The 25,850-nt window shown below is 41.6% G+C and overlaps 1 long non-coding RNA gene across 1 annotated transcript in view; it reads left to right on the top strand.

The window, feature by feature from the left end:
- The window catches only part of LOC139358507 (uncharacterized), a 35,070-nt gene extending 10,192 nt beyond the window's left edge, over positions 1 to 24,878 (top strand). The window contains exons 2-3 of the long non-coding RNA XR_011613510.1: positions 14,389 to 14,489; positions 22,827 to 24,878. This is a non-coding gene — a long non-coding RNA (uncharacterized lncRNA). The remainder of the gene's footprint in view (positions 1 to 14,388; positions 14,490 to 22,826) is intronic.
- Positions 24,879 to 25,850: the final 972 nt, after the last annotated feature.

Below are 25,850 nucleotides of genomic sequence, written 5' to 3' on the forward strand. Positions count from 1 at the left end.
AGACTCCATATTATCTAGGTCACATAAAAGAAGATATTCAAGCTAATCTCTAAATCCCATTAATTTCTTTACTCACATTAAAAAAAAATAGTCAATTGGCTCTACTATTCAAACTAATGTATTCAAAACAACGTGCCTTATTAAAGGTATAGATCAAAATTCAAATAACTTGGTTCAAATGCAGTCAGTCCCAGAGTCATTTGGAAGTGTCAAGGAAGAATGCAGAGCTCTAAAAGAAAAAAGAAAAAATAAGAGATCAAGAAAATCAAAGTATATTCATATCATAGCAGTGAGGGTTTTTTTTTTTTTCTATGTGTGGGATGCTGAGTGAAGCAACTCTGGGCTCTGTCAGCAAAAATACGGTTTTAATAAGAGTGTATATTGTTATGGGGGAAACTATTTCAATAGAAAATGTACGTATCTTAGATTATCTCTAGCACTTGGAAAATTGCAAAATGTTTTATCACCTCTATTTTCCACTTCCTCCTGTCTTGCCATGACTCCATTCATTGCCATGTGGAATAAGGTATAAAGGGAAAACAAAAAAGCTTGGTCATTGCGATCAGCTGAATTTAAGGTTTGCCTTAAAATCAAAATGAACAAATCAATAAGTAAATTTCATGTATATCAAGTCTTCATTCAAAAGGCATTTTGAATGCTTTAAGGAAAAATAATAGGTTACAGGTGAAAAAGCAGTGAAATGTGGGTAAATAGTTGTATAATATGTGGAAAAGGTGACCAAAAAATGACCAGTATACATATGGTATTCTGGAAAATCCACTTATAACATGCACTTGTTAGAGGTGAAACATAAATTGAAATAGGAGTTTCTCTAAACCAAACAGCTTATGAAAACATAAATAGTTCTATAGTTTACAGAACCTTAACTGCTCTTCTCAAAAAATATACCTATTCCTTTTTCTAAGATTTGAAAGAAACTTCTGCTCTCATTTTATTTTGTATTTTTGTTGTTTATTGCATCTTCATTCCCCTGTGGGCTTTTAAAATAAGATTCTGATGATGGAGAGAGAAACAAACGCTGCTCCTATCCCCTCTGCAATTTGCTGTGGTTTGGAAAGCCCATTCTGTATGAGGAGGTGGTAGGACTTCCCACTGCACCATATGCTTCTGACTTTGTATACCTTATTTTTAGTGACACATCCATTAGCTTTTGCTTCATAAACTATCCCAAAACATAATAGCTGAAACCAAAAGCATTTATTTGCTCATCCTTTCATGGGCTGGACTAAACCAGGCCATTCTTCAGCTGGTCTTGCCCAGGCTCAGTCATGGAGCTGCTGCCCCTCTGGCAGCTTAGCCAGAGCTGGAGGGGCTCAGACGACCTCGCCCACATGTCTGGTGGTTTGCAGAACAAAGGCTGGGGGCTTTGGTTTTCCTCCATTTAGCTCCTTCAGCAGGCAAGCTTGAGCTCCTCCAAATTGTCTCAGACTTCCAGCACACAGAAAAATGTGCAAGCACATTTCAAGCCTCTTCTCTCATTTGCTGCTGAAGTTGTGTTGGCCAAAGCAAATGTTATGTCCAAACACTGATTCAAGGATGCAGAAGAAGACTTTACTTTTATAGGCAGGACAAAGAATTTGTGGACATTTTTTTTTTTTTTCATTCTACTACAAGTTCAATTTTCCTGCTGCTGCTGGAGAGAAGAAACCACCTTCCCCTTGTTTACATGGTAGCTTGAATAACAGAATAGTGGCTGCTATTTTTTTGCATAAAGTCATGTGTCTTGTGAGGAGGGAAACTATGGGGACTGTGAGATGCTGTTTTGGAAAAAGAGGGATTCACCTCTCCAGCTGATATGGTAGGAAATAAGAAACCATACGATCTCAGAGGTGCTGGGAAAGTGAAAAAAAAAAAAAGTAGAAATGAGTAGCAATGATGCAGGTGGAAATTGTGTGTGAATGCATGTGAGGTGAGAGAGGAATAAATTTGTATTTCAGTCTTAACTAGTTTTTTTTTTTTTTTTTTTTTTTAGGGCAAAGGAAATAATTTTTGAACAATTATGAATAGACTTATATACATTATTTTCCTAGGTCCACAGCAGGTTGTGGGGTAAGTTAGAGTAAAAATTAAATATGTATTATCACAAGGTATTCTTTCTCTGGCAGGACCTTTCAAGGTGCCTTCTTTTATTTCTGGCAGTCCCCTGGCAGCAACTCAAACGTTCTCACCATCACAGTCTTATTCGCTAGCGTGTGGTGACTACCATTTTCCCTGCGTCAGTTCCCTGCAGGGATATCAGCTGCTCAGGCCGCTGATGCTGGCCAAAGCCCTTTGAAGATTCTGGGGGTACTCAGGTGCTGACGCAGGCTTTGTCTCTCACCGGTGATGAAAGTGCTGGCTGCATTGTTGTGGCATCAGCAGGTGCCCCCTTGTGTTCTTATAGCCTTGTAAAGGTTTTTCTGTAATAGCCACCTATCAATTATGTTGGCTGTTGCATCTGTCTCTTTGACCAGTTGCATGACTTCTTTTGCAGTTGTTTTTTAGTTTCTTGTCCAAGTAGAGCTGTGGTGGGCCTACTTCGCAGGTCCTTGATATAAACTTTGTATCAGTTACCTATGGCCATGGAACATGGTGTGACAGTCTTATAACCGCATGAGTCCTCCTGGCTGCTGGAGGTCTGTGGCTCACAAGTCTATGTGTGGTCAGCTCTGGGTGCTTAGGCAGCTTTGTGGCATCTCTAGGGAGCGTAGCTTAACAATACTGGCTCCACTCCACGTCTCATCCTTGAGCAGGCTAGGCTGGGTTTGCTCTCATGCCTGTAACAGGGTTCTGAGAGACAGAAGTGCTCAAAGCCTCTTAAAACCTAGGCTCAGAATCTCCACAATGTCACTTCTTAGTTCAGAGAAAGTTACCAGGCCCTCCCAGATTGAAAAGAGGGGGGAATAGACTATCTCTTAATGAGAGAAACCACAAAGCCACATCACAAAGGACATAGAGGTAGATAAGGATAGAGAATTAGAGCCAGCTTTGCAATCAATCTAACTACCATGCACCTAAACACCTCTTGAGTCCCAAAGTGAGCACAGTTTGGCAACCTGGAAAACTCTAAATGCATGTTAGAAAGATTAATTTGGTAATCCTTCTAAAACGGTGGAAGATAAATTGACTCCAGTTGTAATAGGGGAAGTTGGTGCAACCAGCAAAGTGTCTTTTGCCTTAATACGAGTGATAAATCAGGAGGGTCTGGGACAGGGATAGCAAATATGTTGCACACTGTGTGATTGATTTGTAGTAAATGCCTAGAGTGGGGTGTTGAGGAGAATTATGTGGCTACTTTCCTGGTGAGCTGAACACAGGCCCTGATGGATTGGCTATGTTCACCATGGCCATTGAAGGGAGGAGTGATAGCACGCCAGCAAGTATTTGCCATCTCTGTCCTATCAAAGGCAGTGATAGTCCTACAAAGGGCAGTGGCAGTTTCAAAGAGTCTTTGGAAAATAATGAGGAGGTAAAACTAAACAATACTGGTGATCAAGTACAAATGAAGGGAAACTATGAGTCTAGGAGAGTCTTAGATTTTGGACTGAGTACTAGGTGAATGTCATTTCTTAAAGTGGGTCATGTATTAGATTTTGGACTAGGTAGTAGGTGAATGTCATTTCTTAAAGTGAGTCAAGGCATGAGTCTGTATTATACACATCAGCATTGTATTGTATCATATTATATAAGGAGTTCATGTTTTTCCGTCATCTACTGATGCATAACAAACCACCAAAGAGCTTAGAAGCTAAGATGGTGAATCTTTTGTGTCAACTTGACTGGGCCATGGGACGCCCAGATATTTGGTCAAACATTATTCTAGGTGTTTCTGTGAGGGTGTTTTTAGATGAGATTCACATTTAAATCAGCAGGCTGAGTAAAGCAGATTACTCTCCCTAATGTGGTTGGGCCTCATCCAATCAGCTGAAGGCCTGAATAGAACAAATTCTAACCCTTCCTCAAGTAAAAGAGAATTCCTACTGTCTGAGAGTCTTTGAACTGAATCATCAACTTTTTTCTACCTTCAAATTCAGACTGAAACAGTGGATATTGCTGGGTTTTGGGCCTGTTAGCCTTCACACTGGAGCTTATACCATCAGTTCTGCCTAATCTGTTCTGCTGATTCTTAGGCCTTGGGCTCAGATCAGAACTATACCATTGCCTTTCCTGTGTCTCCAGCTTGCCAGGTCACCCTGGAGACCTTGAGCCATCTCAGTCTCCATAGTCACATGAACCAATTCCTTATAATAAGTCTCTTTCTGTATTTATATACCTCCTAATGGTTCTGTTTCTTTGCAGAACCCCAATACGAAAGCTTAAAATAACTATTCTACTTTTCATCATTCTGTAGCCCAGGCATTTGGACAGGGTGGAGTGAAGATGTACTGTGTCCTCTGGGGCCACCAGGCTCCTGCCCAGTGCCTCACCCTCTCATTGTGGTCCTATCACACAGAAGTCTTGTCTAAGCTTATTTATAGTTTGGGAGCAGTCTCCAGGAGCAAGCATTCCAAGAAGACAAGCTCTTATTAAGCCTCAATTTCTATCACATTTAATAATGCCCATTGGCCAAAGCAAGTCCCATGGCCAAGGGCAGAGTCAGTGTGAGAGAGGACTACACAAGGGTGTGGATGCCTGGAGATGTAGATCACTGGGGCCACCAAAGTAAAAGTTATTACTAAGAAGAGGTTTGATGAGTTTCATCTTAAGCATATTGACTCTGATGTGTCTATATGAGAACAAAGTAGGAAGAGCCAAATGACAATATGGGTCTGAGGCTAAGAAAATATGTTTGAGTTGAATAGATACATTGGGAAATCATGAATATACAGACAGAGGTAACACAAATATATTTAACAATCAGCACAACATAGACACTGACCAATCAAAACAGATGCTGTCTATAACCTTGAACAAGGGCCCCAGAGGACCCCTGTTAAGCCAGGCATCTTCCCTTTAGATACCAGGTCATTGAGAGATGTCAGGAGTCCCAGGAAAGGGACAGGGCAGTTAGGGCAGTGGGATGGCTCTGATGGAAGGAGGACAATGGGCAACGGCTACTCACCCATGGGTAGGAGACATGGCAGTATTTTAACAACCCATCTGAGTATCAGCCCATCATACAGGCAGTAGCTACAGCCATGGGTGGTGTGGTTAACAATTAATGGGATAGGACATCAGGTTAAACCATATGATATGACCAACATTTAACCACTTTTGGCCTATGCAAAACATAATTTTGCATGCTTCAACCGAATCCGCAATGAGACAAAAATAAGCCTAAGATGGACACCAAAATGTAACTAATAGACAAGTGACCAAGAGTATCCCCCAAAGGAAAATGAAAGGAATGGCTCAATAGAAGTTAGAAGAAGAACAGCACATGGGAGGGAAGGAGTGGGCAAATGTCTTGAATATAGCACAGCTCCGGTAAGATGATGACTGACTGTGTCTTTTGTTATTTGGCAAAAGGAGGCTGTTGGTGACCTTGGCAAGTTCAGATTCAAGGAAATGGTAAGGGCAGAAGCTGTTTCAGAGTCTTATGAGGCACCTGGGATGTGAAAACTTGACAAAGATGAGTTTAGAATAATATTTCAGGAAGCTCTGCCTGACAGTGAGAAGAGAGAGGGTAATTTATAGGGAAGTAGGGTTACGGGAGCATCCTGTTTTTAAAGATGAGAAAGGTTTGTTCACTGGTATATGAGAAATGGAAAGAATATTGAACGAGCTTCAGTTGGGTGTTGTAAGATAACATGTTAAAAAGGTAAGCTGGTGGGTGGGAAGAGTGAAGTCTAAGTCAGGCTGGGAGCCCTGCATTCTTGTCTCAGTCTAGAGGGCCAGTGGCAAAATTTTTTTTTTTTATAAACAGTGATTCTCATCCTGACTGCATAGTTCCTGGGGAACTTTAAAAATTCTCCATGCTCAAGTCCTACCGCAGACTGATTACATGTGAATCTCTGGGGATGCACCCAGGCCTCAGTGCCCTTTTAAAGCTCTGCTTTATTGCAGTGTGCATCTAAGATTGAAAACCCCCACTCTAGAATGTACATAATTTATCATCTATTGCCTCAGCTTTGGAGCTTCAGCCAAAATTCTGACGTGGTGGATAAAGCCCTACTCCACATTCACTTAAGCTACCATCAGTGCCAGTGGCTTTCCTTGATGACAGTGGCTGCTGCAGACTTTCTCCCAGGCCAGCAGTTCTTAGCCCTAGCAGAGTATTAGAATCTCTGGGGCACTTACAAAATACTGATGTCTGGGCTTCACCCTAGAAACTCTGATGTAATTGTTCAGGAGTGGTGTTATGGCTGAATTGTGTCCTCCAAAAAGATACGTTGAAGTCCTGGCTGGGTGTGGTGGCTCACACCTGTAATCCCTGCACTTTTGAGAGGTCCGGGCAGGAGGATCACTTGAAGCCAGGAGTTTGAGACCAGTCTGGGCAACACAGTGAGACGTCATCTCCCCAAAAAATCAAAGTATTAGCTAGGCATGGTGGCACATGTCTGTGGTCAGAGCTACATGGGAGGCTGAGGCTGCAGCGAGCTGTGTTCATGCCACTGCACTCCAGCCTGGGTGACAGATTGAGACCCTGACTCAAAAAAAAAAAAAAATGTGTTGAAGTCCTAAACCTTAATACCCCCAGAATGTTACTTTATTTGGAAATAGCATCTTTATAAAGGAATCCAGCTAAAATGAGATCATGAGAGTAGATCCTAATCCAATATGACTAGTGCCCTTATTAAAAGTGAACATTTGAACACAGACGCAGACATGCACAGAAGGAAGGCAATGTGGAGAGACACAGGGGGAACACCATGTAAAAATTAGATTGGCATTATGCCTTCACAATCCAAGGAATGCCTGGAGCTACCAGAAGTCAAAATAGGCAAGGAAGGTTCTGCTACAGGTTTAAGAGGGAGCATTCAACATCTTGATTTTAGATGTCTAGCCTCCAGGACTGTGAAACAAGAAATTTCTGTTGTTCTAAGCCACCTAGTTTGTGGTACTTTGCTATATCAGCGCTAGGAAATTAATACAGGTGGGCTTGGACACTGATGGTTTTAAGTTATCCAGATGATTATAGTGTGCAACTGGCATTGATTTTCATAATGACTAAGGAAATTAAGTATATAGCAGGTATAACCTAAGTAAAAAATAATGTCAAAATCAGTTTCAGAGCCGTGCAAACATAATTATCGTTAAGTATAATATTTAAAACTCAGTAACATGCTGAGTCGTTTTAATACATGGTTATATATTTCTTCTTAACTTGGGGCTTTGCATTAGCAAAGAGGCATTTGCTATCTTGCTCCTCTGTAATTTCTTGCTTGGATGCTCATTGTTAGTATAATTTCTCACCTTGAGTGATGAGATTCTGGATTTCCACTTCCTGGGTGCTTTTTAGGTCTCCTCATGGTGTATCCTTTCTTTTTCACACCTAAGGGCACTGTCTTGCCCTTATCCTTATTGGACTTTATCCTTTTCATTTATAATGTAACGGTTCTCCAATTTGTCAAAGTTACTTAGAATTCTGATCTTGCAGTCCAACATTCTAATTTCTATTGCTCAAGGAGAGTCCCCAGGACAATTGAATTAAGAATTATATGAACTACAGGAGGAATCAATTTGGAGAACATCAGATAATGGAAGGTTTATTATATTATGTACTGCATTAAAGTGTAAAGATGTATAAAAGATAAATGGTCAATGCATGAATTATACAAAGAGTTCCTTAAATGAGATTGGATCAGTTCTTGCCCAGGCAGTGTGAGATGTAGAGTCTTGTCACTGTCACTCAAAGTGTGGTCCACAGACCAGAAGCCTTGCATCAGCTGGGAGCTGATTAGAAATACGGAATCTCAGACTTCACCTCATATCTACCATTATGGGCTAAATTGTGTCCCTGCAGCCCCCAGATTTATATGTTAAAGTTCGTTGAAATGTGACCATATTTGGAGATAAGACATTTCAACAGGTAATTAAGTGAAAATGAAGTCCTGAGGGGTGGCTAATGTAGTATGACTGCTGTCCTAATCAAAGAAGAAGTTTGTAGACAGATGTATACATGCACAAATGAATGATCACATGAAGACAGAGGGTAGAGAAAGCCTTCTACAAGCCAGGGAGAGAGGCCTAAGAAAAAATCAGCTCTGCCGACACCTTAGCTTCAGATATTCAGCCTCCAGAATGTGAGAAAATAAATTTCTGTTGTTTAAGCTTCCCAGTCTTTGGCAACCCCAGCAGACTAATACACCTACTAAATTAGAATCTGCATTTTTAATAATACCCATAGTTAACTCACATATATAAGAAAGTTTTAGAGGCACTAATCTAGAATACTTGTTCTCAACCTTTAGCGTGCATCATATTTACCTTAATAATTTGTTAAAATACAGATTGCTGGGCCCCACTCCCAGAGATTCCAATTCAATAGGTGTGGGATGAGACCAGAAAAGTCTGCATTTCCAACAAACCACCTGACAATGTTGATGCTGCTGGCCTGCAACCCACACAAGTGTTACAGTTGGGACCAGCAAATTACCAGCCTCACCTGGTTATTATTAGAAAAGTAACTATGGAGGCCTCATCCTAGAATTCCTGAACTAGAGACTCAGGGGTAGGGCCCAGCAAGGTAATTATTAAGCTTTAGTTTGAAAACTGGTGCTTGATAGCTCAACTAAATCTGGCAAAAGGAACCATGAGTAATTTAAAACACCCGCTGCCCACAGGTGATCATTTGATGTTTTTCTAGACAACATGCTCTCACCTTTCTAGCTAAATATTGCCAGAAAACGATTCTGGGGCAATAGTGTTACAGGATCTTTGGGGTGTAGCTTTTCTGGCTAGAAACATCTGTGACCTGCGGTGCCTTTGCCCAAGTTTTGCTCTGGCACACTCATTTTGCCCATTCAGGCTGCTCTTGGCTCACACTACCAGCCTAGATCCCATGTCTGCCAAGGGTGAGTCAGGCATGGAATGGTGAGGGGTGTGTGAGTGAGCATGGGGTCTGGCCACTGTGCACAGTTAGACATACAGGCTGCTGCAGCAGGTCAGGAAACTCCAGGTGCCAACACAGGTAGGTACCAGCTCTCTGCAAGGCTTCAGCTGGACCAGGCACATCACAAGTGACTTCTATGGCTGACACCGGGGAACACGATGGCATCTGGAAACTTGGAGATGCCAGGAACTGCAGGGCCCCAAAGAGGAAGTCAGAGTCCTGGCTCAGGGAGCTACCAGGTCTGGGCTCCCTGATGGGCTGCAGCTCTTCTTTCCTTTTCTTTTCCTGCAATTTGACAAGCAAAGAGCATGTCTCAACCCTGTTTGTGTTACAGCTCTTTTAGCCTTGCCATTTGGTGGGTCCTGAGTTCTTGTCCTGCAACCAGGAAGAATGAGGTATGCAGACAAGTGGAGGATGAGCAAGATGAAGAGGAGCTTTATAGAGCGATAGAATAGCTCAGATGAAACCCACAGGGGGAAGCTTCTTTCTACATCCAGGGTGTCCTGACAAGTGTTCAGCTCCTAGCAGAGATGGTAGTTCCTTTCTGCTAGGGAAGTCATCCTGACAAGCTGTCAGAAGAGAGGGCAGCTCCTCTCTGCAGCTGGTTGTCTCGTTGTCTGCACAGCTCTCAGCAGAGAGGAGGTCCTAGAGTGGGTAGCTCCTATCTGCAGGCAGGTCATCCTGACCTCTGTAGCTTTCAGCAGAGAGAAGGCTTTGAATTGGGTAATTCCTCTCTGCAGCTGGTCATCCCAACATCTGCTCAACTCTGGCTGATCCTGAGGCTTTTATGGGCCTCAGGGCAGAGGAAGTATGTGACGACTGGTCCATGGGCAGGCCCAGAAAAGGCACCACAGGTTCCCTCTCCAGTGCGTGGGACTGGCAGCCTCGCATCCAGGTTTCAGGCTCTCCCTGGCCTGGAGGTGGGGCCTTATCAGGGACTTACTCCCTTCCTCCCAGGAACCTGTCTTCCTCCTGCTGCTGTTCATGGCACCCAGGCTTTAGGTGCCAATGGGCATCTGCAGGCCTGCACTGAACTGCCCTCAGCTGCCCGTCGGGTTCCCTCCTATGCTGGTCAGCACCCAAAGTCTGGAGGGGGATGAGGCAGCAGAAGTTTGGAGTGTCAGCACTGCCCTGAGTGTGTGCACACACAGCCGGGCTGTGACAGTGCCCAAGCTCGCCCCTGACTTTGCTCTGAGGTCAGAGCAAATGCTGACAGCAGGAAGAAGCAGCCAGGCAGTGGGAGCAGGCATTTTTAAGCCTGCAAGAGCAGAGCGGGGGACTTCCCAGGCCCCCAAGAGTACAGGGATGCCAGGGTCTGTAGCCATGGTTTGGGCCGCTGCAGCTCTGCAACAGGAGGTGCTCGGGTGGTCCTGCCTGTTCTGTGGAGCGAGAGGCCCGGGTCTGCAGCTGTGGTTTGGGTGACTGCAGCTGCACCCAGGGGAGCTCCCACCCCATCAACTTGGAAGAAGTGGGGCTCCCACTTGTCTCTGGTTCCCACTGGCTCCACAGAGTGTGCAGCCATGGCCGCACCTCCCTGCTGCAGCCAGCGTGATGGCAGTGGCTGCTCCAGATGGGCTGCCATCTGGAGCCACCACTGCCATCAATAGCTAAGGCAATGGCTCTCAAATGTGAACGTGCATCAGAATCATCTGATCATTACTCCTTCCCCCCAGTTTTTTTATCCAGTTGGTCTAGGGTTGAATCCTAGAATGAGCATTTCTTAAATTCCCAGTTGACTCTTATGCTGCTAATTCAGGAAACATTTTGACAATCATTAAACTAAGGGCTTGTAAAATAGTGTGATGTGGGTCAGACTGCTTGATTTCCTGGCCATGGCAGGCGCTATTGGCTAACCAACAAAACACCCGTTCCTGACCCACTTTTTCTTCACCTTTCTCCAATATAGAAGTTAAGAAAAGGTAAATGACCACTTTCTCAGACTACTTTGCAGTTAGGAGCGAGCCTGTGACACTATAACACATTTCTAGTTGACGGGACTAAGCAGAAGGCTGCAAGGGATGAGGATCAGTTCTGGGAAGGTTATTTCTCTACCTAATTGCATATCAAGCACTGTATTCTCCCCTTCTTTGACCCTGAGCACAGATATGATCCCTGGAACTGAAGCAGCCTTGTTGGGGCCATACCATACATACATAAAGGAAGAGACCAACAAAATAAAGTTGGCATGCGGCCAGTGAGGAACACCAAACCGGTGCCAATAGCCCTCCACCTCCAAATGCTGCATTTTGTGGGACAAAAATCTTTATTGGTTAAGCCACAGTGAATGAACTTTCTGTTACTTACAGCCAAAATTACTCCTAACTGACAACAAACCATAGTTTTATGTATGTATGTGTGTATGTATGTATTGGAGACAGAGTCTCGGTCTCTCCCCTAGGCTGGAGTACAGTGGCACAATCTCAGCTCACTGCAACCTCTGCCTCCCAGGTTCAGACGATTCTCATGCCTCAGCCTCCCAAGTAGCTGGGATTACAGGTGTGTGCCACCATGCCCAGCTAATTTTTGTATTTTTAGTAGAGACAACGTTTTGTCATGTTGGCCAGGCTGGTCTCAAACTCCTGGCCTGAGGTGATCCACCTGCCTCGACCTCCCAAAGTGCTGGGATTACAGGTGTGAGTCACTGTGCCTGGCGCCCATATGTATAATTTAAACAATATATATAGAGGCCAACCTAAACCTCCCAGACTTCATTTCATTAAGCTAGAACATAAGAATAAAATTAGACAAAAAACCCCCAATCGCATAATGATAGCAGCAACTATAATACCAACATCTACCATGATCATCATTGTATAAAAGAATGGGCATTTTAACCTACGTGAAAAAATGAGAAAATTTTAATTGACTCAATCTAGCATTTGAAAACATCTTTCTTCCTTATTTTGATGTAGATACGTGAACATGTGTCAGCGATCCACAGGCCTCTTCAGACCAACATTTGGTAGCTCCTAGTAGAGACTTCACACCTTACATTCTCCCCTTAATGAGATGTAGTTCAGGTAAACAAAGCTATTCACTTACTGAGATGTGTCTGTTTAGCTTTGATCAGCAATCATTAATAGATGAAGTCCACTTAGCATTTCACAAGTGTTTGGGCTTGACTGTGTCTTTCTGGTTCACACCAGGTTTCCAAGTTTAGTCAACGCTTTCCTATAGAGATTCCTTTCATCAGTTGATAAACTGTTCTCGCCTGCTGTGTCCTGATATATGTGCCTATATAAGCATACATAGGCGCATGTAAGCATCAGCAATGAAAAAATTAAGCAGAGGTAGAGTCACAGGAAGAGTTAGAAAAAAATGGCATGTGTATCTTAAAATATCCCTTACAGATGTGCTCATTGCTGAGAAATTGCTTTGCTCAAAACTAAATCCAGCCTGAATTTTTATGGTTACAAAATAATTAGTCTCTGAGTCAGTTTTTAATCCTATGCTAATGAGACCCCCTGCTGTCTTGACTCATACCTTCAAATTAGAGGTTGATCCATAATTAATAAGTCTTATAATCCCAGTACCTGAGACAAAGAGATCTTTGGGTGGCTGGAAAAAGAGCAGAGAAGTGTAGCAATGGTATTGCAATTGCATTCCTACCACATACCAAGTTGGATCGTGGTACAGAAATGGTGTCTTTGGGCAGTAAGTCCACTGGTCCAAGCTTGTTTGACAAGGGAAGTGTCTAAATGCCCCTCTCAAGTCTTGGGAAGGAGAATGGGTGCTTTCTGTCCTTAGCAAAAGCTTTTCTGCTTACAGCAACACCGGTCTGTGTCTGCATGAGATTTCCACTTAGCTTGAGAACCTTGCTTTGAACTACCTTTAACTTCTGACCAAAAAAAAAAAAGAAAAAAAGCATCAGGGCAAAGAATCATTTGTTTTTTTCCAGCTATTTTTGAAACTCTGTGATTTCTCCACTTGGTAGTTTTACAACCTTGAAATTTCCAATGATTGGAGGAAAGAAACCCTTGCTGATTAATTAAAATCTAATTTTATATTCTCTCATAATTACAGCAGTAGAGGAAAAAAAAAGTGAGACTTATTATTCCAAAAATGAAAATGATCCCTGGACTGTTTGGCTTATTATGAGTTCCGTGTTACAATTTATTTTAAATTGAATCAATAGAATAAACATGGAAATGAGCTCTGTGAAATCATTTATTTTTAAAGCATCCAAATAGGCTGTACCATTTTGTTAAAAATTTTCTAGACTCTACCTGGATAGACTTCTTGATGAAAACAAAGGGAAAAGAGGGCTTCAATTTTGTGATAGATCTGGGACAATCTTACAGGTCTTCCTGCGCATAGTTTCATGACCATGATTTCTGACGCTCTTTAATACACCACAGTAGATCCTCTCTTTACTCGAGAGGACCTGAAATTCTCAAAAAAAAAAAAAAAAAAAAAAAAAAACTCAAAACAAAATTAATTTCAGTTTACTTTGAATTTTTAGTCTTTGTATAACACTGGAGAACTGGGATGGCTGAACTGAGACATGCAGGAAAGCATTAGAGAGGCTGGATTTCCTGTCTCCTAATTTGGTTCAGAGCTTTTGGGCTGGGGTGTGACGGGTGTCCATATGAGAGGTGGTGACCCGGCACTTTGGGATTAGAGCTGGCTCTCCTTGTGCAATTACCTGGTTCACTGCTTCTAAGAGGAAGGACAGGTTGATTTTTGCCTCTTCACTTTCTGCTGAGTCTTCATGTAATCCACAAAAGTTTATAGCTTTTAGTTGTGTGTGGGAGTCGGGGGTGGGGTGGGGCGGGGTGGGGCGGGGTGGGGAATGGGAGATGGTTAGTGGTGGATACCCCGGGAATTTTAGATATCTACCTTGTGAATGTCCTGCTTAAATGGGTGAAGTACAATATAGCATTAAGTGTAAAAAAGTATGCTATGAAATTGTATATATTTATGGGGTTTCTTGTATGTTTTATATTTATGTATAAGAGCACATATGTTTTAAGTAGACAAAAATAGGCAATGCATAGATAATACATGTTTTATATAAATGATGCTATGTATGTACATATATGTATATTTTTATTTTAAACGCTTTCTTACATATTTATTACATGTATGAATGTTTTATATATACTATATATAGTATCAATATATATTCCTACATAATATAAACCTTAAATATGTGTATATATTTATATTTATATATAACATATGTATAGGTATGTGGGTATATATATGTATATTTGTAGAAATATTTCTTACTATACAGATATATATAGTTATATGTGTATCTTAGGCAGGATATAAAATATATACCAAAATATCAAATGTATAGAGCAGTCATTTCTGAGAAGTAGGATTGCGGATAATTTTTATTTTCTATGTGTCTTTCTATATTTTCTAAATATTCTATGAATATAAAGCTTCACAGTGCAAGCACAGAAAAACATTTGAAAGGAAAATGAGATGAAATGCCTTCTTGCAAAATCTTGCAAGTCCTCAGGAAAATTATTTTCCTGCTCTGGTGAGTGAGGGTTCCTAATTCTCTGCTTGTGAGTCTTTGTCTTCATCTCAGATTGTGGTCTGCATCCCCTGGCCATACCGTCTACATGCTCCATGGGTTTCCATGGTTCTAGGATTTTTCCTTCTCCCCTTTTTCCTTCTCGTGGCATGAAGAAACTCACTCATCTGAATACCATCACAAAGAACCCCCTGATCCCTCAAATATTCCTGTTCCCTGTGTTCACTGATGCTACTACAATTTTGTCACATGCATGTGTTATTTCCCTCAATCTTTCATGGCAGACAAGGGGGAAACAAAGCTGTAATATTAGTGAGGCACAAGTTCTAGACTGGTATTCTCATATCCATGAGAACTGACAGGGTTTTTCATAACACAGATCACTGGGTCCCACCCCTGCAGAGATTCTGACTCAGTAGGTCTGACTGGAGACTAAAGAACTGCATTGTTAACAAGCCCCCAGACGCTGCTGATGTTGTTGGTCCTTAGACCACATTTTGAGGAGCAAAGTCTAATGGTTTTTAAAGCATGAACCCCATATCATCAGCATCAGGAACACCAATGAATTTTCTCGAATCACAGACTTTCAGATTCTATTCCAGAGGTGTTGTATGCCTACCATATACCAAGTGGATCCTTATCACCAGTTTGATGACAGAAGAATCTGTATTTTAACAAGACTCCCAGGGCATTCAGTGCACATGGAAGATGGAGAAGCACCAGAATAGATACCAGGAGGAAGGCAGGTGCATCCAAAAGCAACGAAAAGGCATGCTGACCTGAAAGAGCCTGACTGCCTGCCTCTCCCCTGGGTACCCAGTTAAAGTCACCGTGTCCTCAATCTGAGAATCAGCACCACGAAGAAAAGATGAATTTCTCAGGGGTAAAGAGGCAAGTTCCTAGGACTGAGGCATAAAATCAGAATGCCAGTATATTAATTTATAATGAAAAGCAAAGCAGTTGAGAGATGTGCAACGGCTGGAAGAATCTCCCTGGGAAGGCAGGCAACAGTGAAAATCCAATCAGACCCAGCAGGTGACCGGGCGAGCGGAGAGCAAGACCCCCAGGAGTCAAGGGCAAGGTTCTGAAGTTCAAGGGCTCAAGCAGTGAGAGCCTTATCCATAAGAGCAAGACTCTTTGGAGACCAGCCCAGGGCATCTTCTGTCCCGTGCCCTGTCTGAATGGTATCAGGCAGTCTTCTTGGTCCATCTTTGTTATTCCTCTTTCCAGGACTGAACAAACCATTTCCCATCAAGATGTTCTTTAGAGAGGCAACTGCTTCAATTAGGCCACCCATTATGCTTTGTTGATGTTGTGTATTTCTGCTTTCTTTGTTCACTTAAAAGTTGAACTATTAGTGGAAAATCCCCTTTCTTTTATTTCCAGGTTCCCTGGGTTTATCACAGAGCAGGATTCACATGATTCTTACAGATTGTTCTGTGATGTTTTCAGCATTTTCTTTTCCTTACTCAAAACAAATCTATAGAATAGGAATGATGATCCCCATTTTTCAAGTGAACAATTGAGAATAAAGGAGTTGTTGTCAGTTGAATTGCGTCTCCAAAACTGATATGTTGAATGATGTGTACCTAACACCTGATACCTGTGAATTACTTGGAAATAGGGCCTTTGGAGAGGTAATGAAGTTAAGACGAGTTCATATGAGTGGGCTCTAATTCATGGTGACAGGTGTTTTTATAAGAATAGGAAAATGCTGTGAGGAGACAGAGACACACAGGACCAATGCCATGTGAGGTCAGAGGCAGAGGCTGGAGGGATACAGCTTTAAGCTAAGGAACGCCAAGGACTGAGGCCACCATCAGAAGCTGGAAAGAGGCAAGGAAACATTCTACCCCAAGTCTCAGAGGGAGCCTGTCCCTGCTGTCACCATGACTTTGAACTTCTAGCCTCCAGAACTGTGAAACAAACATATCTCCGCTGTTATAAACCACCCAGTTTGTGGTACTTTGTTTTAGCAGCCACAGGAAACTAAGAGAGAGGTTTGTTTGTTTTAATTGCATCCTAGGTTATCCAAGTTGGTGGTGGAGACAGACACTGGTGGGCTCCCACCCCCAGATCCCCTTGGTCCTCACCATGTCAGCATACACTGATGGCATCAGTCTGCAGACACCTGCTCTCCTCTACCTGAGGGCTTTCTCTTGGCCCAAGAGGTGAGAAGTTTGAAAGTGCTGAGAAGTCAGCACCTCCAGGAGCAGCCTTCAGCCAATGATAGATGGAAACTGGAGGATAAATACACCAGCTTTATTCCTGCAAGTGAGGCCACACTAAAGTGTGTTCCAATCTATCTCCCAGAGGTCCCAAGTGGCCTTGAGCCTCTGCTGCCCACGTTGGTGACCTGGTCACAATTCACCCCACGTTGGCTTCCTCTCCTTCCCTGCTCCCCAGCGGTGTTTCCTAGGACCATCTGCAAATAAACCCCTGCTGCCCTGCCTTAAAGAATCTTCTGGGGAAACCCAGCCAAAAGCAGACCTAAGACTGACTTACACCTACGGCTGGGTTCCTTCCACGCTAGCACTTTTGGGAGACACTAAATGCCATTTTTATTCTTTGGTATTTTCTCAAACAGTGAGCATATAATCAACAAAACATGTAACCACAGACTTTAAAACGAATTCCTTTGTGCTCCCATAGATTTTGTTATAAACTTCGCAGAAGGTGGGAGGTGGGGTGGGGCTGCTGATGCAGTGCATCATGGTGAAGCTGTATTTTAGTGTCAAAGACGCATCAGGCCCATGCCAAATGCCTTATGCACACTATATTATTAAATCCCCGATACATCTTTGCATTACAGTTAGTTTTGTGTAGGTTGTCCTTCGACATAGAGCAAAACTCTTTGAGGTCAAGCATCATGTCCAACGTATTAAAAGAGACTGAAAAAACTCCCATTAATGCAACAGTGTTTGGGGAAGTGAGGGTCAGGATGGTGGTGTGCCTTCAAGGCACTCCCTGTCTTCTTTGCACACCCACAGTGCTTTGTGCTTCTTAAATGTTCAATGAATATGTGATAGGATTGAATCATGGGCAAACAAGAAAAATCCAGTCTAGTGGAGCATCAAGTTAATACAATTTGGGAGCCTTTGTTACTATGATAAAATATCTATAACATAGTATGTATTATTTTAACCATTTTAAGTGTAAGATTCAGTGGCAATAAGTATACATGGGCTGGGCCCTGTGGCTCACACCTATATTCCCAGCACTTCAGGAGGCCAAGGCAGGAGGATCCCTTGAGCTTAGGAGTTTGAGACCAGCCTGGGCAACATAGTGAGACCTCATCTCTACAAAAAATTTAAAAGCTAAATTAGCCAAGCATGATGGTGCCTGGCCTGTAGTCCCACCTATACAGGAGGCTGAGGCAGGAGGCTGAGGTAGAAGAATAATTTTGACCACAGAAAGTCAAGGCTTCAGTGAGCTATGATCCTGCCACTGCACTTCACCCTGGGCAAGAGAGCGAGACCCTGTCTCAAAAAGAAAAAAAAAAAGAGAGAAAGAAAGAAAGAAAAGAAAGAAAGAAAGAAAGAAAGAAAGAAAGAAAGAAAGAAAGAAAGAAAGAAAGAAAGAAAGAAAGAAAGGAAGAAAGCAAGCAAGCAAGCAAGCCCCTGATAACTTCTAACTTACTTTCTGTTGCTATGAATTTACCTATTCTGCACAGCATAAGTTGGCTCAGTGTTTTCCAGGTTCATCCATGTGGTATCAGGTATCAGAACCTCATTCCTTTTAAAAGCTGAATAACATTCCATTGTAAGTACAGACCACATTTCATCTATCCATCCTTCTGTCTGTGGACATTTGACTTGTTTCTACCCTTTAACTTGTGAATAATGCTCTTGTGAACATTGATGTGTAAGTATTTGTCTGCATTCCTGTTTTCAACTCTTTGGGGCATAAAGGAGTAGAATCACTGGATCACATGCTGATTTCCTGTTTAACTTTTTAGAGAACTGCCAAACTGTTTTGCATGGTGGTTACACCATTTTACGTAAAATTGGGCCTGGGAGCTGGAGGAGGAGAGTTTCAAGTTAAGAATTTAAAAATATCTTACCTTTACACATATTACAAAAATACATTCTGCCATCTTCAGATGATGATGTCTGCCCTCTTGTTCACAAGATGGCTGCCTCCGTATTGTGTGAAGATGTCGAGTCTTTTCCTCAGAACCTGTGCCAGTGAGTAGCCTTGAGTTTCAGTTTCATTGGCTTCCTGATAAATTCATCTCTGTGGATTTACATCTAAGAACAACTTCTCATCATTTACTGAAAATCACTGAAGTTTGAATCTTACAAATAAGATGAGAAAGGGAACAGTTACCTTGTAAATACTTCTTGGGACCAACATGCTGATGGGGCTTTAAGATGTCAGCCTGTCTCCTGGTGATGTTTGGGTGAACATCTTCCCTTGACAGGGTCTTTCCCAGTATCACCTTAGACCCAGACAGGAAGGGCCCCTACAAAAAGTTACACGTGTTCGAAGGCCTCTCTCCTGCTGTGTTTCAAAGTTCCAAGCTGTTTTGTTCAGGCTGTTCTTCAGGTGCCTAGGACTCTGACATTTCCTTCTAATGGGCCAGGATTTGGTTTCAGAGCCATGTGTGCCTTTTCCCCAGTCCATCCTTCCACAGCTGTGCATACATTGGTGTCCACAGGGTAATCAAGTATGTCTATTGGAGGTATAGGCGAATTGGATGAAACTTGAACGTGCAGGCTAAAGTGTGTGAATATGTTCCCTCAAGACATCCCACAGGTAGGACAGAGTTGGGGAATGGAAAGGGAAGAGGCCCAGTCATGGGTCAGGGACTGGAACTAGGATCTCCTTGTATTACCATGTTCCATCATGATGCCCCCAAAGGAGTCCAAACACTCAAATTTTCAATTTGTCTTCTCAGGTTGTTATGATGGCATGCTATTCTCCAAGACATGAGGACAGAACATATTTAACTTAGCAGTTCATACCTTAATTTCTAACTTGTAAATTTTTAGTACGTGGTTTGTGGGTCATTGTTTCTACTTTGCTCTGGGTTCCACAAATGTTAGGTATGGTCCTGCTGTTTCCTTCTCATCTGTAGTTTGCTAAATTCAAATTCATCCATCCAAATACCTGAATAAACATGGATCAAATTCATCAAGAGGGTTATTATTTATTTAAGAATCTTGTTGTCAAGTAGTCTCAGGATTGGTTGGGCAACTCAAGAAAGCAATGACAGCTTGGCACTTTCTTCCCTTCTCATCTGTCCTCTTCAAGATGAGAGATGTCTGTCCTCATGTACCCACGATGGCTGCCTCAGCTCCAGCCATCACATTGTCGCAGACATTGACCTGAGCAAGACAAAGGGCATCAGGAAGGCTTTCTTTTCCTAGTAGTACTCTTCAGTGTGGAAAATCTTACCCAAATGCCCCAGCATAATTCTCTTTCCATCTTATTATCTACTTCTACTCAAATCACAGCCAAACAGAATGAGTTATTTGATTGGCTTAGACCATTTGGAAATTGTCATTTGAAAGTTGCACACATTGCTGCCTGAAAATAAGAGAAATATCAGGTTACTCTCAGTAAAAAGAAAGGGAGAACTTGATTTAGGCTGGGAAGCCATAGCAACAGACAGACAGAGCAGTTACTTTCCTTAGAATTGTAAAGGAGGATTAGTAATTAGGAAGCAAAGAAGAAAAGGGGATTTGTCACTGGATAGAAAAGGCAGTCACAGTTAAGCTTGTAATAAGCAGATGGTGAGAAGAAAATGTTCAGATCAACTTCTATGGGCCTTCATTATAAATGGTGAATGATTAATTATGTTGCGTTTCATTAAATTTATGAGTTGTATTTGTTATACAACACATCACTAATAAATAATGGCTGATGGATTATTATTGCTGTTCTCCATCGGTTTGGAGAACGTGATGTCTTTTCATGAGAATTAACTGTTGCCAGGAGAAAAATCAACCATAAACCCTTCGTTGCTCATGAAACAAAATGACTTAATCAGCTCATCCTAGAAATGAAAGAGACCTGGAGCCACCATTTAAAATCCTGACAAAGCATTCAATTCTGACATTCCAAGGAGAAGCATCTGGGTTTGATTTTCTTTTGTCTTATCCCAGGGACAAGCATAAATGTAGGAAAAGTACACACATGTCAACAACATGCCATATGTCTGAAAGCTGCTCAAGTGCTCACCTGACCCTGAGGGATTTTTTTACACTGTCCTATTGCTTGCCTGCAACTCAAAGTTTACATCCCAGTACTAGTAAGATTATGGTGCCCTTCTTCTATGCACAGAACAGTGTGTTTATATAGAACATAAATATTATGACTGATGGATATCACATATGTAAAAAAATGGCCTGGAGGTCAGCATTAAGTCTCAGTAGCTACATTTCTACACAGTCTTGATAAGTGGCATTTTTAGGTAGGAGTGATAGGACAACAATAGAGGTGATATCCACTTTTGGAAGTCACATGTGGCAGGATACCACAGTGTAGGGCAGACCTGTATATAACATAGCACACTCACTGCGCGCTGCTCGGGATTTCTCACCATGTGGTGACCAGGTTCCAAGAGGCTGTGTCCTCCCTGAGACAAGAAATAGAAGCTGCCCATTTCTTAAGGTCTGAGCCCAGGAATTGTCACAGTATCATTTTTGCTATATTCCATTTGTTAAGAAGTCAGAGAGCCCTTATTCAAAGGGCTGGGACATACACTCCACCTGTTGAAGGGAGGAGTATCAAAGAATTGGGAGGCCACATCTTAAAACCGTCACATCAGCTTGAAGGCTGTCTCAGGGAGCCTTACCTAGCCACCTCCTCTTAAGCAGTCCTGGCTACTCCCCAGAGTCTCTCTCTATCACAATATCTCTTTGGTTTTCTTCATAGCACCATTGCCTGGACTTACTTTGTAAATGCATTTGTTTAGTTGTATAATTAATTTTAAGCTTATTTCCCATTTAGTATATAATTTCCACAATAGCAGGAACATTAGTGATCTTGTTCACAGCTATATCCCCATATAGTAGGTGCTCACTAAACAAAAAGTTGCTGTACAATAAACATTTGTTGAGTGGATGAGTGGATGAAATTTTTATCATGTAATTCTTTTAACAGCTCATAACAAGGATGTATGCAAGACTTACCATTAACACTGGTCCCTCAGGCTTCATTGTATAATCTAGGACTCTCATTAATATGACCACTCCCAGACCTAAGAATCCAGCTAATTATCACAGATTTAATCTGTGAAGCTATAACTCAAGCTGCCTGGAACTAACGTAACTGTGGCTGAGCATTGCCCTATGGAAATGCACCAAATCTCTGTCACACAAATTCCTAGCTCTGACATGAAAAAATTGGATTAGGAAATAGCTAAGGAAGAGACATTCGTGAAGGCACAGCTTTCTGAGTGCAGAGAAGAAAATGTCTCTGCACATTTGTTACTGTCCATGGTTATAGAGTTATTGGGAAGCAAACAGTAACAGTGCAGCGGTAATTCTGAGAAAATGGGCTGAGTGACTTATTGCCTGTTGGTTCAGAGCCTGCAAATCTGTTTTCCAAAGTGCAGCCGGGAAAAAGCTACAGAATAATGTTCTGCTTTTTACCTGCTCCCACGTCCTTTATTGGGTCCCAGGAGGGAACACTGAGCGAGGAGTAAGAGAAACTCGCACACCAGATTCTATGTATGACGCAGGCTGGATAGCTACAAGATGGATATTTACCAGACTTCAATTTTCATCTCAAATTAGTGATGCATCTCCATTAATGAGGGCAGACCTCATCATGATTGTGCATCTCTATTTCTTTCTGGAAGAAAATAAAGTCAATTAAAAGCATTGCATTTCAGAAGAAAAGCAATTCACACTGTGTTTTATTAGTAGCACAATGGTGCTGTTTTCTTTGTTACCAAGACAAAAATTAACAGGCGTCTGTGGCACAAAGGTGGGTGACAAGCAAAAAGGGCTATTAGTAAGGTGGTTGTTTTCAGACTTTGAAACAGAAGGAGCCTTCCAGGATTTAAAAACAAAATAAAAGCTCTTCTCTGTGCTGTCAGTCTCTTCTCTGAGTTTGTAGCTTCCTTTCAGTCACCACCTTATACTATCTGGTTGAAAAATTTAAAGAGTGTTGTTTTTTTCCCTAGCACATCTCAAGTATTAAACTAATATAAAGGAAACCTTTAAGTCATTTCTGGAGATTAAGAAGTGGTTTTAGATGATTTGATGGCTGTAAAGTTCCAGTTGGGAGTTTTTGGTGTTTAATTTTATGTGTTGTATATTTAATATGTATTGTTTTTATTTTTGATTCTACTTTATGTATTATTATACATATTTGTTTCTGTTTTAGTTAAAACAGTAACAAGTTTGGCTTCAGGAGAAAAAAGAAAGGCTTCCTTAGAAGTTGGTGACATTTTCCCGAAGAAGTCACTATGAAACTAAAGAGAGTAGAACTCAAAGAGGTAACATCTGACAAAGATTAGTGAGAAAAACAGGGAAAGACCCCTGGTCTTCTGAAACACATAAAACTGAGCAGAGGAGACACTCTGACCAGAAACCTGGTATGATCCAAATAGAACTCTTCATCTTTCATCCTAAAATTGTTTTTTTCTTTCTGACTCCCCCAATTCTTCCCCAAAATGTTACCATTTTTTCAGATTACCAGCCTGGAATATTCTATCTCTGTGTCTTTTATTTTCTTGTTGTTTCCTAAAATTAGACCTTAAATATGCCATTTATTTCCATTTTTTTTCCTCTTATACCTACCTTTTTGTTGTTCCTTTTAATTTTTTCATTTCCAGTTCAGAGTGAATTGTTGGCTTAGTTCTGGTTATACTGAGTTTGTATAAGACATCTAGGATGCAATGTTCACCAAATGGGTGTAAATATGGGATTAGAATTCAGGAGAACCTTCAAGGTATGCAAGGAAATCAGTATTTGAAGCCCACTCATAAGAAGAGAGAGTAGTGGATCTCATGACACTGAACTGAATGGAGGTAGTCCAGAGAGTGGTCAGGTTTAAGAGCCCAACCACTAGGGTAAGAGGAACAAGAACAAGAGCCAAAGGAAGCATGTGGAGAAATAGAAAAAAGGAATGTGGTAAGTCCAGTACACTGGTCAGCAAAGAAGCTTTGAGAAGGATTTGTCAAGTCATCACTGTCAAGTATTGAAGAGAGGTTCAAGAAGGATGGAAAATCTGATCAGCGAGTTGAGTTTGACTTCCAAGAGGGTACTTTCTAGGTTGAGTAGAGTCTTAGGAAACAAATGGAATAGGAATAATGGATGGCCTGTGGTGCAGAAGTCTAAACAGGAATGAATAATCTTCAGAATGGATCAGAAAGCTTCTCAGATCATACTCACCTTTACTCTTGTCCTAATCTGGATTTCTTCCCTCCTTTCCCAAAGCAGAGCCCAAGGAAAGGGCTTGAGTGCAGGTAGTTTATGCAGAAAGTGATCCCGAGAAAGAAGAGTGGGGTCTGGGGAGAAGTGAAACAAGGAAGAGAAAGAAATATAAGGATATATTGCAAAGCCAGTGAAGCTGAAGCTGTTTGCACCTCAGGACCAGAAGGTGAAGTGAATGTTAGCCTGGTTCCCCACTTCTTCTCCTTATTTCTTCCCAAACCTGACATTTTTGAAGCTCTCTATTCAAGAGTGTTGGAGAAACATCTGGCTAGGAGACTCTCTATTCATCCTTGCTAACCTCTCACTCCCCACCCCCTACCAATCTAATGAAGACTTTAGCTCCAGACACTCCTGCACCTATTCGTCTTTCTCTCTCCCTCCAAATCTTAGGGAGTATATTTTATTTACTTCATCTGGAAAGGGAGTCTTCCTATTTCTTCAGGTCACTCTCTATTCATTTTTTCAAGTCCCCTCTCCCTCAGTGGATTTTGGTTTTGGAGACAAAAGTCACATCTGTGTAGTTCTCATATAAGACAGCCACCCCACCAACACACACACACACACACACACACACACACACACACACACGAACAAACCCAGTGAAACTGGCAGATAAATCTCCTCTCTCGCGTTCCAGTGTGAATCAATTTTGTATCATGCCCTTAGACTGGCCTTCCCTCCTCCATCTCACTCTGAGAATACTTGAATGAGAGAAGGAAAAGGGAGAAATAATATGGAGAAAACCATAGGTGAGTATCTCCAAGTATATTCAGTTATTCATGTCTTCAAATGAATACTTGAAACAAGTTTCTATTTTCAAATATCACCCAGACACAGAAGTTTATTTTTCTTCCCCTTAGCTTGATTGTAACAGGCTGTAAGTTCATTGAGATTAGGTACTATATACTAAATATATTTTAGCCCCATCTGTTGCCTAATACAACCCTGGGTATACGGTCACCACTGCAAGATTTGTATAATGGTAATATCAGTGACTCTTGGAAACATTTTTGGGCCTGAAAGATGTACAGGCCTTTTTTTTTTTTTTTTTTTTTTTTTTACATATTGACTAAAGCAGGTGAGCACCTTTATTCCGGTGGGAGAGAGACGCTGCCTATGTAAAGGTTCATTAGGTACTTACCAGCCAGAGGAAAAACAAGGAGCAGCAAATTGCCTTCATGGGGGAAAATTGCCAGCCTGCCACTGGGCTTACCCATTGTTCTTTGTAGGACCTCAGAGGGCAGAGGAAGTATCACACATCATCTAGCAACATCAGTGACTGCAAATTCTCATCGCAGTCAATTCTCCCTACTTCTCTACCAGAATACTTCTTCTTAATCTTGTTCTCCTTCATAGCCTTTCCTTGGTAGGCGCTCTTAATATGATCAGTTCTAACTGTTTATGTTGTAAATTCTTTCCTATTGTCCACAATAGAAAACTCTTGGGTAATGCAGTGGTTAAGAAATGTCAGGAGATTATCTATCTATCTATCTATCTATCTATCTATCTATCTATCTATCAATCATCTGTCTGTCTATCCTAGTGCCTTTTTAAAATTCCCCCTTAAGTTAAGATTACTTGTTGTCTCAGAAAGTCTTTCTAATTTAAACTGTGTCGTTGTTCATCATTTCATAGATCTGTGTGAAGTGAAGAATTTTCTGTTACAGTATGACTGGACCAGACTAAACACTCTTGGTTATTTTCACTTTGTCTTTATTTCCAGAGATTCATGTCACTGCAATGGACACTGAGCAATGACCCAGTCCATTCCTTTGTTTCTATGTGGACAGTACATGAAGTATCCACACTGAACACTATTCGCTTTCAGTAGTGAGGAAATGTTTCAGTGATTTTGTTTATATGTAGGGCATTTGTAAACAATTCCAACTAACCTAAAATCTGGGCAGGAATTGAAATAGGATTCCATATGAAGGAGATATTTCATCACACCAAATTGGAAGAGCCACTTTGG

The sequence above is a fragment of the Macaca nemestrina genome, chromosome 15 (assembly GCF_043159975.1).
Source record: "Macaca nemestrina isolate mMacNem1 chromosome 15, mMacNem.hap1, whole genome shotgun sequence".
Classification (NCBI taxonomy): Eukaryota; Metazoa; Chordata; class Mammalia; order Primates; family Cercopithecidae; genus Macaca; species Macaca nemestrina.